Source organism: Homalodisca vitripennis, chromosome 6 (assembly GCF_021130785.1).
Source record: "Homalodisca vitripennis isolate AUS2020 chromosome 6, UT_GWSS_2.1, whole genome shotgun sequence".
NCBI classification, from domain to species: Eukaryota; Metazoa; Arthropoda; class Insecta; order Hemiptera; family Cicadellidae; genus Homalodisca; species Homalodisca vitripennis.
The window spans coordinates 83,778,757-83,793,401 of record NC_060212.1 but is presented as its reverse complement, the minus strand read 5'-3'; the positions used below and the strand labels follow the sequence as shown (position 1 = coordinate 83,793,401).

At 32.7% G+C, this 14,645-nt stretch overlaps 1 protein-coding gene across 5 annotated transcripts in view; it reads right to left on the bottom strand.

Moving 5' to 3' along the window:
* LOC124364477 (sex peptide receptor-like) overlaps nucleotides 1-14,645 on the bottom strand; it is a 364,700-nt gene that overhangs the window by 76,353 nt on the left and 273,702 nt on the right. For all 5 annotated transcript variants that reach the window (XM_046819996.1, XM_046820001.1, XM_046819998.1 and 2 more), the window contains one exon: nucleotides 11,747-11,800. The gene's annotated coding sequence lies outside the window, so the exon portion shown is untranslated. The remainder of the gene's footprint in view (nucleotides 1-11,746; nucleotides 11,801-14,645) is intronic.

The following is a 14,645-nucleotide window of genomic DNA, read 5'->3' as shown; positions in this document are numbered from 1 at the left end:
ATAATAAACAATAATACATTATAATAATAAATACTATTAATGACTATACATGTACTCGTATATGCTGTCACTATATTCTCTCCTTACTGCTCAAGCCCCGTAATTTCGTGGGTCCAAAAATGAATACTATCACCTATAATCATAAAAATATTATAAATAAAAATGTGTCTGTTTGTTTTGCGTTAAACCCTAAACTACGTAATCAATTGTAAAGAAATCGTACACGGACATTCTTACGGTCAATGGGATGAATACAGGCATAATCTGTTTTCTAACATCCCTCTGGCTACTCCCTACTGGCCTTTAAAGTAAGAAAAAAAATCCTATCAAGTGGTGGAATATTTAGTTTTTACTTATACTATACTATTTAAAATTAAACTATATTCTTTTGCCATTGAGTACTCCCAGAAATAGAGTTAGGTAGCCTTGCTGCCGAGTGTTGTAATCTGGGGGTTTAATTACTAGTTCAAGTGGCTTGTTTTAATACAGAGTAATTAGCAGGAACTCGTTCTTGCTTGTGATCTGCTCAACCCTCATGACGCCGGGAATTTATAACTAAACAGTTAGTTTAGGTTTTATCAATGTTATTGCAAAATAGAATATAGTACAATAGTATGTCTTCTGTGTAAATAGTAGAAACTATATTTGTAATATTTCCAACTGGTAAAAATATCTAACACGAAAATGATTACATTCTAACTCATATAAATATTATAGTTAGAAAGTTATAGGGAGATCGTAGTTGATACATGAATGAGTGAAGTACGTGGATTTTTGGCTCTGTCTATTTTGATCAATTTCTTAAGTTTTAAACGATAATCAATCATTTTAGTGATCATAAACATTTTAAGTGAATAATGGATGAGCTACTTCAGCAACTGCAGTAATCGTAAGAAATCTATAATGTTAATTAAGGAACAAATTGTGTGTTGTTCATTTTGAGGTTAGCTTTACGAACAGCACGAACAACAGCACGTGCATACGCCAAGCGCTTCTCTGTTGCACGAGCCGTATCAGTTTGTTATCAGCCACCTTCACCAAGGACACAAAGTAGCTCAATGGTATGGCTACCGACTGATAAGCAAAGGATTGGTGGTTCGAGACTGAACTGAGAAGTTAACTTTTTGCACAAATTGATATTTGTTGTATATCGACAGCTCTTGGCTACATCATTAATAGTGGAACTATTAAATTTAAATAACAATATAAAAATTAATATTTTATATAATTAAAATTTTTACGCATCAAAAATGACGAAAAATAAATAAAATTAAGACTTCAAAAGGTAAAGATGGTATTGTAATAAATGACTTTAGATACAGAAAAGACAAAACACTTGTATCTGGAGAGATCAGTTGGAGATGCACGAGTCGTAATTGTCCAGCGTCACTCAGAACAGACAGTGCAGTGACATGTGTTAAACAAACACATTCGGAACACAACCACAACCCTGCAGACAAATACAATCCGTCCTCACCTTCATTCTCTGAACCTTCCACCCTTACACCTTTGACCCCTGAACCACAGACCCTTACTCCTGAGATTGCAACATCACCGGAGATGGACCCTCCTCACTTACGGAACTTCTATCACCTTACGTAACTCTGACCCCTGAACCACCTAAGCTTCCACAGCTAGACGAAGAAAATAAATATTTAAGACAAAAACTAGCTGAATTAAAATATACAAACCAAGTCTTGACAGATAGGTTGATAGATGTTGAGAAAAAGCTATTAAAAACTCGATGAAAGTGAAGCTGAAAGAACCGCCTCAACCCCTAAAGCATCAGACACAGGTAGTTTTAAGCATACAGGTGTGACCGAAGAGGCAAATTCCCAAACAAATGTAAGTAGAGGAGCAAATTAGCAAGGAGGTGCCGGAAAATGTGCTGATTGACGCAACACTCTACTGATTTCGGTTTTCTGCACGGGATTCACGTTCACGTTCTTGAGGCTGACATGGGAGACTTTTATAGACCACATTAAAACACAATAAATTTACTGCTTTCGCTCATAGTATATCCAAGGACTTTGATGACCAACGGCCCATGTCAGCAGGAGTTGCGGTAGTTTTAAGAAGAAATTTGGTAGACCTGGAAAGGAGGATTGTTTAACGGAAAATTTAGCATACCAGCAGGTAAATGGAGCGTCGGTCTACAGTTTGTTGACAAAGCCCGTCTACTATGGAAAGCCGACTCCTGAAGAGTACAATTTGGCCTTTGATGACTTTCAGAAGGACTTTCTGGAAAAAGGTTTTAAGATGTTAATATGCTCGCCCCATGGGCTGCGTACGCGATTTTATCAAGATTGACCATTTTGCAAGAAAAATCTCTAAGTTCCAAATCGAAACGGGAGCCAACATTCTCATCGTCACCAAGGACCATAAAGCTAATAGAAAACTAAGACATGGGCTAAGCCATTACGATTTCATAAAGCAACTAAGAAGAAAAATAGAGAACGCCCAGGAAGACTTTGCGAGAGGAGAAAGCGAGAGGAAGCGGGAAACAAGTAAAAGAAGCGACAAACGATACTCAAACTTCCGACTGGTATAACCTGAGTGACGAGGAGATGAAGATGTACCTAGACCAGATCCAAAGTCCCTGGCAACGCAAATAGAATAGATCTTTCTGTCAGCCACTTCCTCAAGATCAACACAGACAATGAGGACACAGTCAAGATGCGAAGTTTCTCTGGCCCTGGACACATACGACTACGTCCTGGCGGCGGTGAACAACCGTGAGGACGAGACGAAGAGAAGGTGGAACCCACTGGTCTCTATTAGTGTACACCAGGGAGAGTAACACATACTGCCATCTGGACAGCCGTGGAGCCCCTGAACCGCCCCCACGCGCAGAGACTGGCAGTAGCGCTTAGCGGTGACCTGACGTCAACGTGGTACAGATTCAATGCCGTCAACAGAAAAGTGAGTAGAGTGTGGTGCTTATGTGGTTCACTATATTGAACTTATATGTTCAATGATAGTGAGCAACATCAGCATCAAAGGTTATCGTTGTTTTAACAAAAGCTTTTTCAGTAAACAAAATTTAACAGCAAAATAAATTGGCTTAAAAATAAAAACAACAAATTAGTTAAGTATCAAAACCATACAACTCCGACCAAAGAAACAAGAAATAAGCTAATTAGTAAAGTAACATTGCTATCTGACAGCCATGGTCGTAATCTACGTCTCTTGCTACAGAATCAGTTAGGTGAAAAATTTTGCAGTGTACAGTGTTGTGAAGTCAAGTGGCAAGAGTGAGCACATAGTCAGTGACTTAGATTACGAGGCGAAAACATTAAGCAACAACGATCGCCTTATCGTTCTGAGTGGTTCGAACAATGTTGAAGAGAAACTGAATTTAGTGCAAAAGACTATGTAAAAAGAATTGCTGAGAAAACAAAAAATACTAATGTTATTGTCTGTACCGTACCTTTAAGGTATGATAAGCCCCACCTAAATGTCAAAATAAGAAAAAATAAACATAGAACTAATAATTGAGGCATTGAAATACGACCACTTGAAAATCTTATCATTAGCAAATACACCACCTAAAAAAACTATAGCTCTCTTGGTCTACACCTAAATAATTGGGGTAAACATCAGCTATGTAGGGCAATGGTAGACAAAATAAATCAAAAAAGTTTAAACATATAAGCTATGACAATGAAAAGCGTTCTGCTACAGCAAATCTAAATATACCTAGATGTTTTGATATTTCACATAATAATATACAAACTTTAGTAAATGCTGAAAACCTTAAAATATTACACTTAAATGTACAGTATATGAGAGATAAGATAGATTTGATAAATATATTTTTACACATGGAACAGCCTGACTTGGCGGTTTTTAGTGAACATGGCTTGAAAACAGACGAGTTAAAGTCAATTAATTTTCAGAATTATAAAATTATTAGTCAGTTCTCAAGGATCGGAACACAAAAGTAGTGGAGGTCAGTTATCTTATGTAAAAATGGAATTAATGTAAATATGATTAATGTAAGTAGATTTTCTAAAGAAATGTCACTAGAATTGTTAGGGGACTGAAATAATTTTAAATAATGGTGAAAAGATATTTTTGTTTGGTATTTATAGGTTCACCTCACTACTCAAATGTAAATATGTTTTTCAAATTGTTTTACCAGTTGTTGTCGAACTATTTGTTTAAGTAATAGAAAGCTATGTCTTGTTGTAGGAGATTTTGAACTTGAACTGGCTTGTTAAAAGAGTCCTGAAACAAATAGACTAAAGGACCTAATGCGGGAGTTTAAATTTAAAGCAATTTGTAAACTCACTAACACGAGAAACAGGCACCTCTTCAACTTTAATTGATCATGTCTTATCGAATATTAACGCTGATATGTTGCAAGTCGACGTAATCGGTACAGGACTTTCCGATCACTTTGCTCAGTTGATTACAGTTTCACCTTCGAATTCCTCCGCCAAAATTACTCGTTCAGAGCCAGAGCGCTTGCGCTACACCTAATACATGCCCGGAAAATCTGAGAATACTAAATTATCTACTAAATAAAGAGTCTTGGGAAACTGTGAAGGATCATAAAAAATACCGGAGACAAATTTAGTAGCTTTATAAATATATTTAATCACTATTTTTCGATAGCCTGTCCCATTAAAACAAAACCAAACGTTAAAGGAAAAGGAAAAAATTCCTGGATTACTAAGGAGATAATAATTTCTTCGAGAAAACTTAAAGAACTTGATTATAGGAAAAAAAACTAACAAGACTAAACATTTTTTAGAATACTACCAAAATTATAGAAAAATATACCGAAAGGTTATAAAGGTTGCTAAAGCGGCTTATTTGTGCGAACGTCTACGCTATACCGATAATTTAGGTAAAGAAGCGTGGAAAATAATAGATCAAGACAGAAACAGAAAACCTGTTTTGTTACTAGCAGACATGCCGAACCCGGAAATCTTAAACAACTATTTTGCTAATGTTGGTAAACATAAGAGTTCGATGATAACGGAACGGACGGTACAGTCACAATATGAAAAAACTTGTCCTAGTACGCTCATGCTGACTCCTACAGACCCCAGAGAAATTTATAAAATAATAATGAAATTTAAAAACTCAAATGCTTCCGGATACGATGGTATATCACATAAACTAGTTCGCAAATGTGCAAATGCCTTATCTATACCCCTTTCGAATATTATAAACTCCTCTTTGATGGAAGGTTTCTTTTCCGCAGGAAATGAAACAAGCTATCGTACGGCCTATATACAAGGACGGAGATACGGGTCTCCCGGAAAAAACTATCGACCAATTGCAAATGTTTCAACATTTTCTAAGATATTTGAGCATGTTTTTTGCTAATAGACTGTTAGATTTTCTTTTCCATCATAACTTATTATGTAAAGAACAATATGGATTTGTTAGAGGGAAAAACACAGCTTGTGCGATGGCAGAATTTGCAACCCATGCGATCGACGCTTAAGATAAACAATGTAAAGCTGTAGGGGTATTTCTTGATCTTCAAAAGGCATTCGACTGCCTAGATCATGAAGTGCTTTTGAAAGACTAAGTCGCCTAGGGAGTGCGTGGAGTAGCCCTCAACTGGATTAAATCTTTTTTACTAAATAGAAAACAAAGTGTTCAGGTTAAAAATGTAAATTCTAATAAATTGGAATTAAATTTTGGTATTCCCCAAGGCTCCGTTTTGGGGCCGATATTATTTATCATGTATACAAACAGTTTAACAATAAATTTTTCCAGAGTTACATATTACGATGTATGCGGATGATATCGCCTTAATCTTCCAAGCTAAATCATTAGAGCATATAGAGATAAACTGCTTCTTACAACTAACAAAGTGATATCAATACATAAATCGAAATAATTTACATGTTAATCCCCTCAAAAACCAAAAGTATTTCTTTTTCAAATTATTTTAGCTCAGAAATCGATCCACTGATCGTTTATGAATGAATTCGAATTCCCTTTAGAATCAGATTGTAAGTACTTGGGATTAATTTTTGATAGTGAATTTACTTGGGAAAAGCACATAGACATGCTATGCTCAAAATTATCATCACAATTGTTTTTACTAAGCAGATATTCTCAATATCAAAATTATTTTCTTTACGACTAATCTACACCTCCCTGATCGAGTCAAGGCTGCGGTATGGTATAATACTGTGGGGCTCAGCGTCACGTAGGGAGTTTTCTACGAGTATTTTATTTGCAAAAAAGAGCCGTCCGTATAATAGCCGGCGTACGTAGGAGAGCGTCATGTAAAACATTTTTTTTTCAGTCGTATAGAATTTTGACCCTCCCGTCTCTATACATTTACGAAATGCTTGTGCACTACAAATTCAAATACGGTTCCATCCAAATTGGTTTCGGACGTCCACAATTACAATACAAGATCCAGCGCTCAACATAGGCAAGTTCCCCATCGACTTCAGCTTAGTGCCTCACTTCCCCAGAACATGGGGCCAAAATTATATAACAGGCTACCGCAAAATATTACAATGGAAAATAATCCTACAAAAATTCAAAAAATTAATTATATAACTATCTCATACAGAAAGCTTTTTACTCGGTTGGTGAGTTTTTTTCCGATTAGTAATTTAAAAGTGGCCATAGAAATTGTGAAAAGTTTGAGAAATATTGTTTTATTTAGATATGCAACTTAAAAAACCATATTTTTCTGACGAGTGTAATACAATTATTGTAAAAATTGTCATACTACACAATAAAGAATTTGAATTTGAATTTGAATTTGAAATCTATTAAAATTCAAAATATTTCAGTTATAGTTTGTATAGTTAGATATTTTGTAAAGCATGCCGATCAGTACAGTAGTTTTTCTTCTTTTCTAAAAATTCATTATCCGGTGTAAATAATTTTATTTAAATTTATTTGTCCACAAGATCTTCCTGTTGCAGCACACACACACACACACACACACACACACACACACACACACACACACACACACGCGCGCGCGCGCGACACGCTCACGCTCACACTATTTCATTTATTGTTATATTCCTTCACATACGGGATGTTCGATATTTGATAGTATTTAAGACAATATTAATGATAAGATCTAATTTACCCAGATTACATCATTTGATCACCGTCTTCTCGTCGCATGTCTATGTCATACAGTGTAAGATAGAACAATGGTGATTGTAATCTTCCTATTCACCTACAACCTACAATGCACAAGATGAATGTTGCAGACAACATATCTGGGTTAATCGCTTGTATTAATTTGTGCATGCATTCAATATACTATCAGAATGGTCCTGATACGCAAGTTTTAAATGGTCTTAAATAGAAAAAGGATTACTTTAAAACAGTGACAGGGATCCATACTTGTTTTATGACCAATGTTCCACCAAACTCCTGGGTTAGAAGTGTATCCTTAAAAAAACTAAGATCAATATTTATAATATCCCTGCAACAAATGGTATTGGAAATTGAAATAAAATTATTTGGCCTCTGAATTGCGTGAACCCCTTTTATAATTCTAAAATATAAAGACATTTTTATTCCTACCATTTAATTTGCTGTTTTATTTTACGTTCCAAATTTATTGTGAGTATATTCTACCAACTTCTTCTTATTGCAATGTAATACTAAAATTACATACAAAAACTCTCATATTGTTTGATTTTATGTTATAGAGTTATATTTGTTTATAAATCAGGTATATATTATAATATTATATTTTTTATTATTCATAAACTTATTTAAACTACGTATTAAGCAGTTGTAATTCTATTTAATAAAAAAATTATGAAAATGACTATTGAATATGTTAAAAAAGTAATTGGGTTTTTACAACCTGCTATAAATTACTGGTTTTAATGTATTACCCATATAAAAACTTTTGTAGGTAATTCATTTTGTAGTTTAAGAAAAAAAACACATATTTTTACTGTACATTGAAAATTTCCAACAATTGTGGGTCCTAAAATGTTGTTTTAATTATTTATTGTGATTTATTTTCATACATTATAAGTAACTTTTAATTCCTATCCTTTAAGATGCTTAAATAAAGTTATATTTACAATTACAGTTGTTACATTAGAAAGTGGATTTTTATGGTTGGAAATTATATAAATGTATGAAATATAGTTGTAAGTTTTCGGATATAGCTTAGAATTCAAAAATTTTACATTTATATAGAAGAATTAATAAAGTAGGAACTAAAATTAATACTACGATGAAATACGTGATTTTAAATTCGTATAGCTAACAGTATTCCCAAATCATGTCAACCAACAGAATGCAGTTGTATGTAAAAAACCTGAGCAATTTACTTGGAATGCGAAATGTAAAATTAACACTCACTAATAGTGGAACCCCTCGAGAGGAGCTTTGTTAAGACTATTTAGCAAGTTTGCCCACGTACATCAACCTTAATTAGTTAGTCACTCTAATCTGTGACAGCGTTTTGCAAAGAAACTGAGATAATCCTTACTTTTTTAACTCTTAGAATTATCCTATGCTCAGAAAGTGTTATGTATCTCAGTTGCCGTATGCGTTTAGATTCCTTAAAATATTGATCTATAATAGTAGTGGTCATATATTAATATAATTGTATCTATATTAATAGAGGTCTATGTGTGTCTGTAATTACAAAATCTCTAATAATCACTAATAAATTAGCATTAGCGCACGCTCTAAACCGCCTGAACATTTTTAGCTCTAATTCTAAGAAATAATACATGAGTTATTAGTAAGTAATGAGATGGACTTGTATTGGATAACATTTGGACCAAAGTGCTTACGGCAATTTTCTGTTTATTCTTCTAAATTAATAGCCTCACTTGGATAGTGTCAAAAATTATAAAGTAAAGTTCACAAATAAAAACATTTCTTAAACTATTAAATCATTTAATGAATTCAGCTTGTAATGAAGAGTAAATCAACAAAAATCAATCTGTGGAGTCAATAATAAAAGACATTTTCACCAATCCGAAACTGACAGCAAAACTCATCCGTCTGTACTGGTACAGAGGAGGTGTTTTCTCTCCTAAACTAACCAACGCATAGCGTATCCTACACAGATTAGTACGGCTTTTTATACGATCTATGTTTACTTTGTTAAATTTATATCTTTTATGGATCAATTTTAAGTGTTTTAGTTTGTATGTGAATTATAGAATAGAATTGTGGCAGTTAAGTTACATTTTTCATTTTGTATTAAATGCTTTGGTTTGAGACTGTGCTCCACTATGGTCAAATTCACCGTAATATGATGTATTGTATAACTAATATACTCGCCCACTTGTGAGGGTATTACAATTTTAATTTTCCTAAAGCAGAATGATATAGAAGTACATGGAAATTGTAAACTCCGGGGTAAGTGTCCTTCACCGGGCTTAAATATTTCTTCATTTTCGAGCTGGCTTTAATACAGTTTTGGTTTTTTTGTCTCTTCAATATAATCCCTACTTTGTCGCTTGCTCGTTGGATTAAGGCAGAAAGGCTGTACTGAACGTTCATTTTAACTTTAATAAAATGTTACGCAATCTGATATTAAGTAGTATTTTACAAATTTCCATAAAATTTCCTCTTTTAATTTCAGATATCTTTGTCTAAATTATAAATAACGTGATAATTAAAAGCATTTAAAGATACAAATTCCTTATCTGAATGATGACTGGGTTCATGTATTCGTAGATAGTTTTGCTTGAATTTAGAACATCTTGAGACAGTATTCTTCTATAAAGAGACGGTGTATTTGAAGTTTCAAGAACACTGAGAGTTCCCAAAAAGCCTAAATTAAATCCTAAAAACTTTGTTATGTCTAGGTATATGAAGAGCTAACCACAAGAAACTCTCAAACTCTCAGAGTGTAATGAAGATTCCTCTTATTAAAGATTACTAAATTCATAGAGGAATCGGTAGCTAAGTACTCACACTCAGTGTAGTAAAAGTCCCGGTTACTCTTAATTGCACCATATGTAAGCTATATTTTTATGCCCTTTCTATACCTCCCGGGCCAATCTATTCCTGGGAAGATAGAATTTTTTTGTATGCAATTATCTTATTTCCAAATCTTTACTATATTCATGATATATTTTCCTTACAAATTATTAATTGGTAATCATTTAATTTATACAGTTAGGTCAAAAATATGCTTTAATAAGGTTAAAATAAGATAAAAATATCCTTATATACTAATGATTAGCAAATGGGCCCATATAAAAACTCAAGGATATCATAGAATATATATACGAAATAGTTTAAGGTTGTGTTTAGTGAAACTTTATGAAATATGATAATGATATCTGAAAAATGTATTAGGAACCCATCTTTTTCGTTATTTACATAATTTGTAAAATCAAGACAAAATTATTTATGGTAACTCATTTAATATGCGATGTAATAAAACTATTTATGATAACGTGAGTTTTTACCATGATAGTGCAGTCATTTGAAAATTTAACATATGGTGTTCATTTCTATTACCAGAACTCAGAATGTTTTTGAATTAAGTTTTTCGAGTATTAACTACCATTAACGACGAGAGAACTGATAAGAGAGACCGGAAGTGACGTCAGCCGTGTATCTGTGTGCACTTGACACGCAGCTGGCCTCACTTCTGTATTTATATCTTGGACGAGCTCAATGGGAGTAGCAGTCATCACTACCAGTCCAGGAATAGTTGGACTGCTACTTCGTACAACTGAAATGTTATTACAGTTGAAGTCGTTATACGTGACATATTTTAAATGTATTTCATTAATAAAACATTTTTAAATATCCCATAAATGAAAAATATCAATCTCCAACTAGACAACGCTGATTGAAATGAATAGGAAATAATACAATTACAATCCGTTGATTTTTGAAGACTGTATTTTATTTATTGTTCATGATTTAAATTGACTCAATGAATTAGACTTTTAAATACTAGGATGAGATTTTATATTTAATAGTGGAATCTCAGCTTGAACATTGAACCCCATTAATTATTAACGAAAAGGAGATGCTGATATCCTTATAAGTCTTATCATGTCCAGCATTAAGAGCCAGTGGCCTTCCGGAATTTCCTAGCAAAAGGAATAAGAAAGAGAGCCGATACAGTATAAAGTCGATGTTCTTTATAAAAGGTTCTACGGTCAAAACTAGGATTTAAATCTTCGCTACTTCAGGGTGAAAGTTCAATGTATTCAACCGTGTGTCTACTGGCTATCCCACTATTTAACTATAATGTGAAACAGAAAATAAAATTCACTTTAAATGATTTTAATATTTGAAGCACCTTCATATGTAGATACTGGACTCACAGACACGATAACCACCATTGTTTAGAGTTTGAAGCCACGTAATATAAAAGCTTGAGTGATTGCTTTTCTTAAATATAAATATATTTCAATTATTGTGGAAGTTGTAAGTTTAAGTAAAGTAGAAAAATAGTTATTAAAATTGTAGTTGTGTAATTGTTGTTGTGTGTGTTAGTGTTGTGTTGTGTTGTGTTGTAGTGTTGTTGTTGTGTTGTTGTTACTGTGTAGTTCATTAAAACATATTTATAAAAGAATTTATTGAATATAATTTTAAATAAACACTATTGTGTGGTTATTATAATGATTGCACGGTATTCAAACACTAATATTTCAAAAGCAGTAGACTTAAGCGAGTACATATAATATTTATAAATATATAAGATTATCATATGACACATATTTTGATAATATATTTTTTTATACGAAAAGAAAGTACTTTCTATGGAAATTAAATAGCTATTTCACCTTACCTTACTGCCTTCCGTTAACCGCTTTGTCATATTGGACTATTTCCCCACATCGACCTAAAAATACACATTATTAATGACACAGTATATGAATGCATAGTTCATAAAATATATTTGTTAGATTAAACATTACTATGAATTATATAAAATGTGTATTATTTTAACGAAAAATATAAAATTTAAATAGTACAAATATTTACTCACTATTTTATATTACATTTACCAGATAGAAAGTTGAGTACAAGTTTCAGTTTCTCACTTAAGTTATTAAACAATCTCTCAGGACTCCTTTTATACGTTTATTAAAAGAGTAAAATTAGAGAGTCTCTGTAAAAGGTACGACACTAATCAACAAGACGGGACTCATTTTACGCCTTGATGAGTTACAACCCGCTAAGTGGTTGCATTTCCTTCGTCCAAGTGTTTATTACATGAGAACGAGTCGTTATATAATTTCTACCAGTAATAATTAAAATGTCTGTTTCTTCTTCATGCCCAAAGAGTTTTAAATTGTTAAACTTATATATTTACTAAATCTGTTAATAGTTGTACTTCATCTTATTCTTGTATACAAGGTGTAAGAAAACTGTCTACGCAAAACTTATGATTTTATTTTATGATCCAAGATGTGCTAAAAACTACGTGCATCTAACGGCTTATCTATTTTTGTCGTCCGTTTTTGTCATTGAATGTATTTTGTTTTTAATTTGATTTTTCATTTAAAAATAAAAACTATAATTAAGTACAGTTATTTACTTGCAGTTGTTTATTCTTGTAGTCTTCGATCACGAGAAAATCAACATTATATTACCATATCACGTTTTAAGATGGTGGGTGGTACCATACCACTACATCTTAATACCGCAAAATTAATAGGACAATGTAATATAATAAACAGTAATAAAAGTTGCTACACATAAGTAAAAATATGTTACCTTCCTTTTGACGTAAAACCTCTGAAAACTGTCAAGTTGACCCCAACCATCAAAAAGGTTATGTCATCAGCTGATAACTATTGACCAATCTCAATTTTGCTTGCTCTCAGAAAAATCTTTGAAAAACATTTTTTTATAAGAATTATGTTTTTTGCAATATACACAATCTCCTTTCCAAAGTCTAGAATGGTTTAAGGAAGGGCAAATCGACTGCAAATGTGGTAGTGAATACGGTTGGTATAATCGTTGAGGGTTTTGAGGCAAGGAAGCCCACCTTAGGGGTTTTTCCTTGACCCCTCTAAAGAGTTCGATTAAATAGACCACAGCTTGGTTCTTCAAGAATTTGAACAACATGGTATTCGGGATTTGCTCCAGTAAAATATATTTATATTATTATTAAATATTAACATAACCTACAAGGTTGATAATGTGTTTGAAGTAGACTTTATAGTTAAAATGAAATATTGAAATCAAGCTTATAAATATATTTTGTTACAGAAAAAGCAGATCTAAAGGCATACAAGCTTTAATGTATTGGCTTATAACTCTGTACGGAAATGATGACAGATTTGTGTCAGACAGACGTTAAACGCAGATTTGATGACTGATATGTTCAGTGGAACTCATTTTCTACTCGAAGTGTTTTATGAATGTTAATGAACTGGAACGCAATTAAGCCGTCATGGTTGGGAACAACTTCCCATACGATAGTAACCGGTGTTTTTAATTTAATATTAACAAACTATTTGTAACACACACAATAGCTATTTATAATTTGGTTCGAATTAGAAGACATGTTTCTCTCTAAATAAGGATTACACTTGTTTTTTTTTTCAGTGATCAATGTTAGAATAACAATCTAGATACAAAATAGTTAGTTGAATTTCGAAATCGTTTGGAAATACTTTCTGATGTATGTTTGTTTAAATATTACTAATTACATGGAAGATACATATGTAATCCTGAATAATTTTATAGAAAGAAAAATTCGATAGTCTATTTAGTGATAGGATTCCCTAGCGCAACGTACTACAAGAAAGCCAATACCCAAATATATAAATCCTATAAATAAAAATGAATCGCAAAACGTGTTCGTAAGCGCTAATCTTGATAACGGCTATACCAATTCGGTTAGTTCTTTCTATAAAATTTCCATTGAAATCCGAGGAAGGTTTTTACGAAGAAAAAGTTAAACAATTTTACCTGGAATATTTTGGAATTCAGACAAATTTATTCAACAAACTTTCTGAAAAGTATGTTTACATTCAAATTTTATCAATAATAAGTGAACAGTGCTTTATCGGTAGTGTAATGCAGGTATTAAATAAAACATTAATTTATAAATTTTACTCAAGATTGCGCCAGTGACGAATTAAAATCATCTAATGCAGTAAATACTGTTATGAAACTAACCTTAATGAACAAATTTATGAATGTTTTCACATAAGTTACTTTAAACTGGTGGGATTCCTTGACATTATGATATTACATTTTAAAAATGGCTTATGGAAAAACAGAGAAATGAATACTAACTAACACGCCTCAACGATTCATTATTTGCCTGGCTACAGTTCAAAAAAACAAGTGTAACGCAAAATTTTAATAAGGATTATTTTGGAATGTTGCATAACCTTAATAAGGAGTTTCCTCTTATACCGAAAGTACATAAGAAGTAGGTAGGACTTCCCCCTAGGTCGTAATAGGCTTTTCATTCCTACTTATGTGTGTATTTTCTTCATCAGGACAATGTAAACTAAACTATGTCAACACGATTTTGACCAAAATAGATTTCCGACAACTAGATAATCGAACGTATATAGTATTTCAATCGAGGCAATATTGCAAGCTAAAGTGTGACATAGTAGGTAAGTGAATTTAAACTGTCTTAAGTAGGCACCTTTTAACTGAAGTAGGCATCTCGGTCCTACGTAAGTATATTTTTTTCTTCGTCAGAACGAGGAAAACTC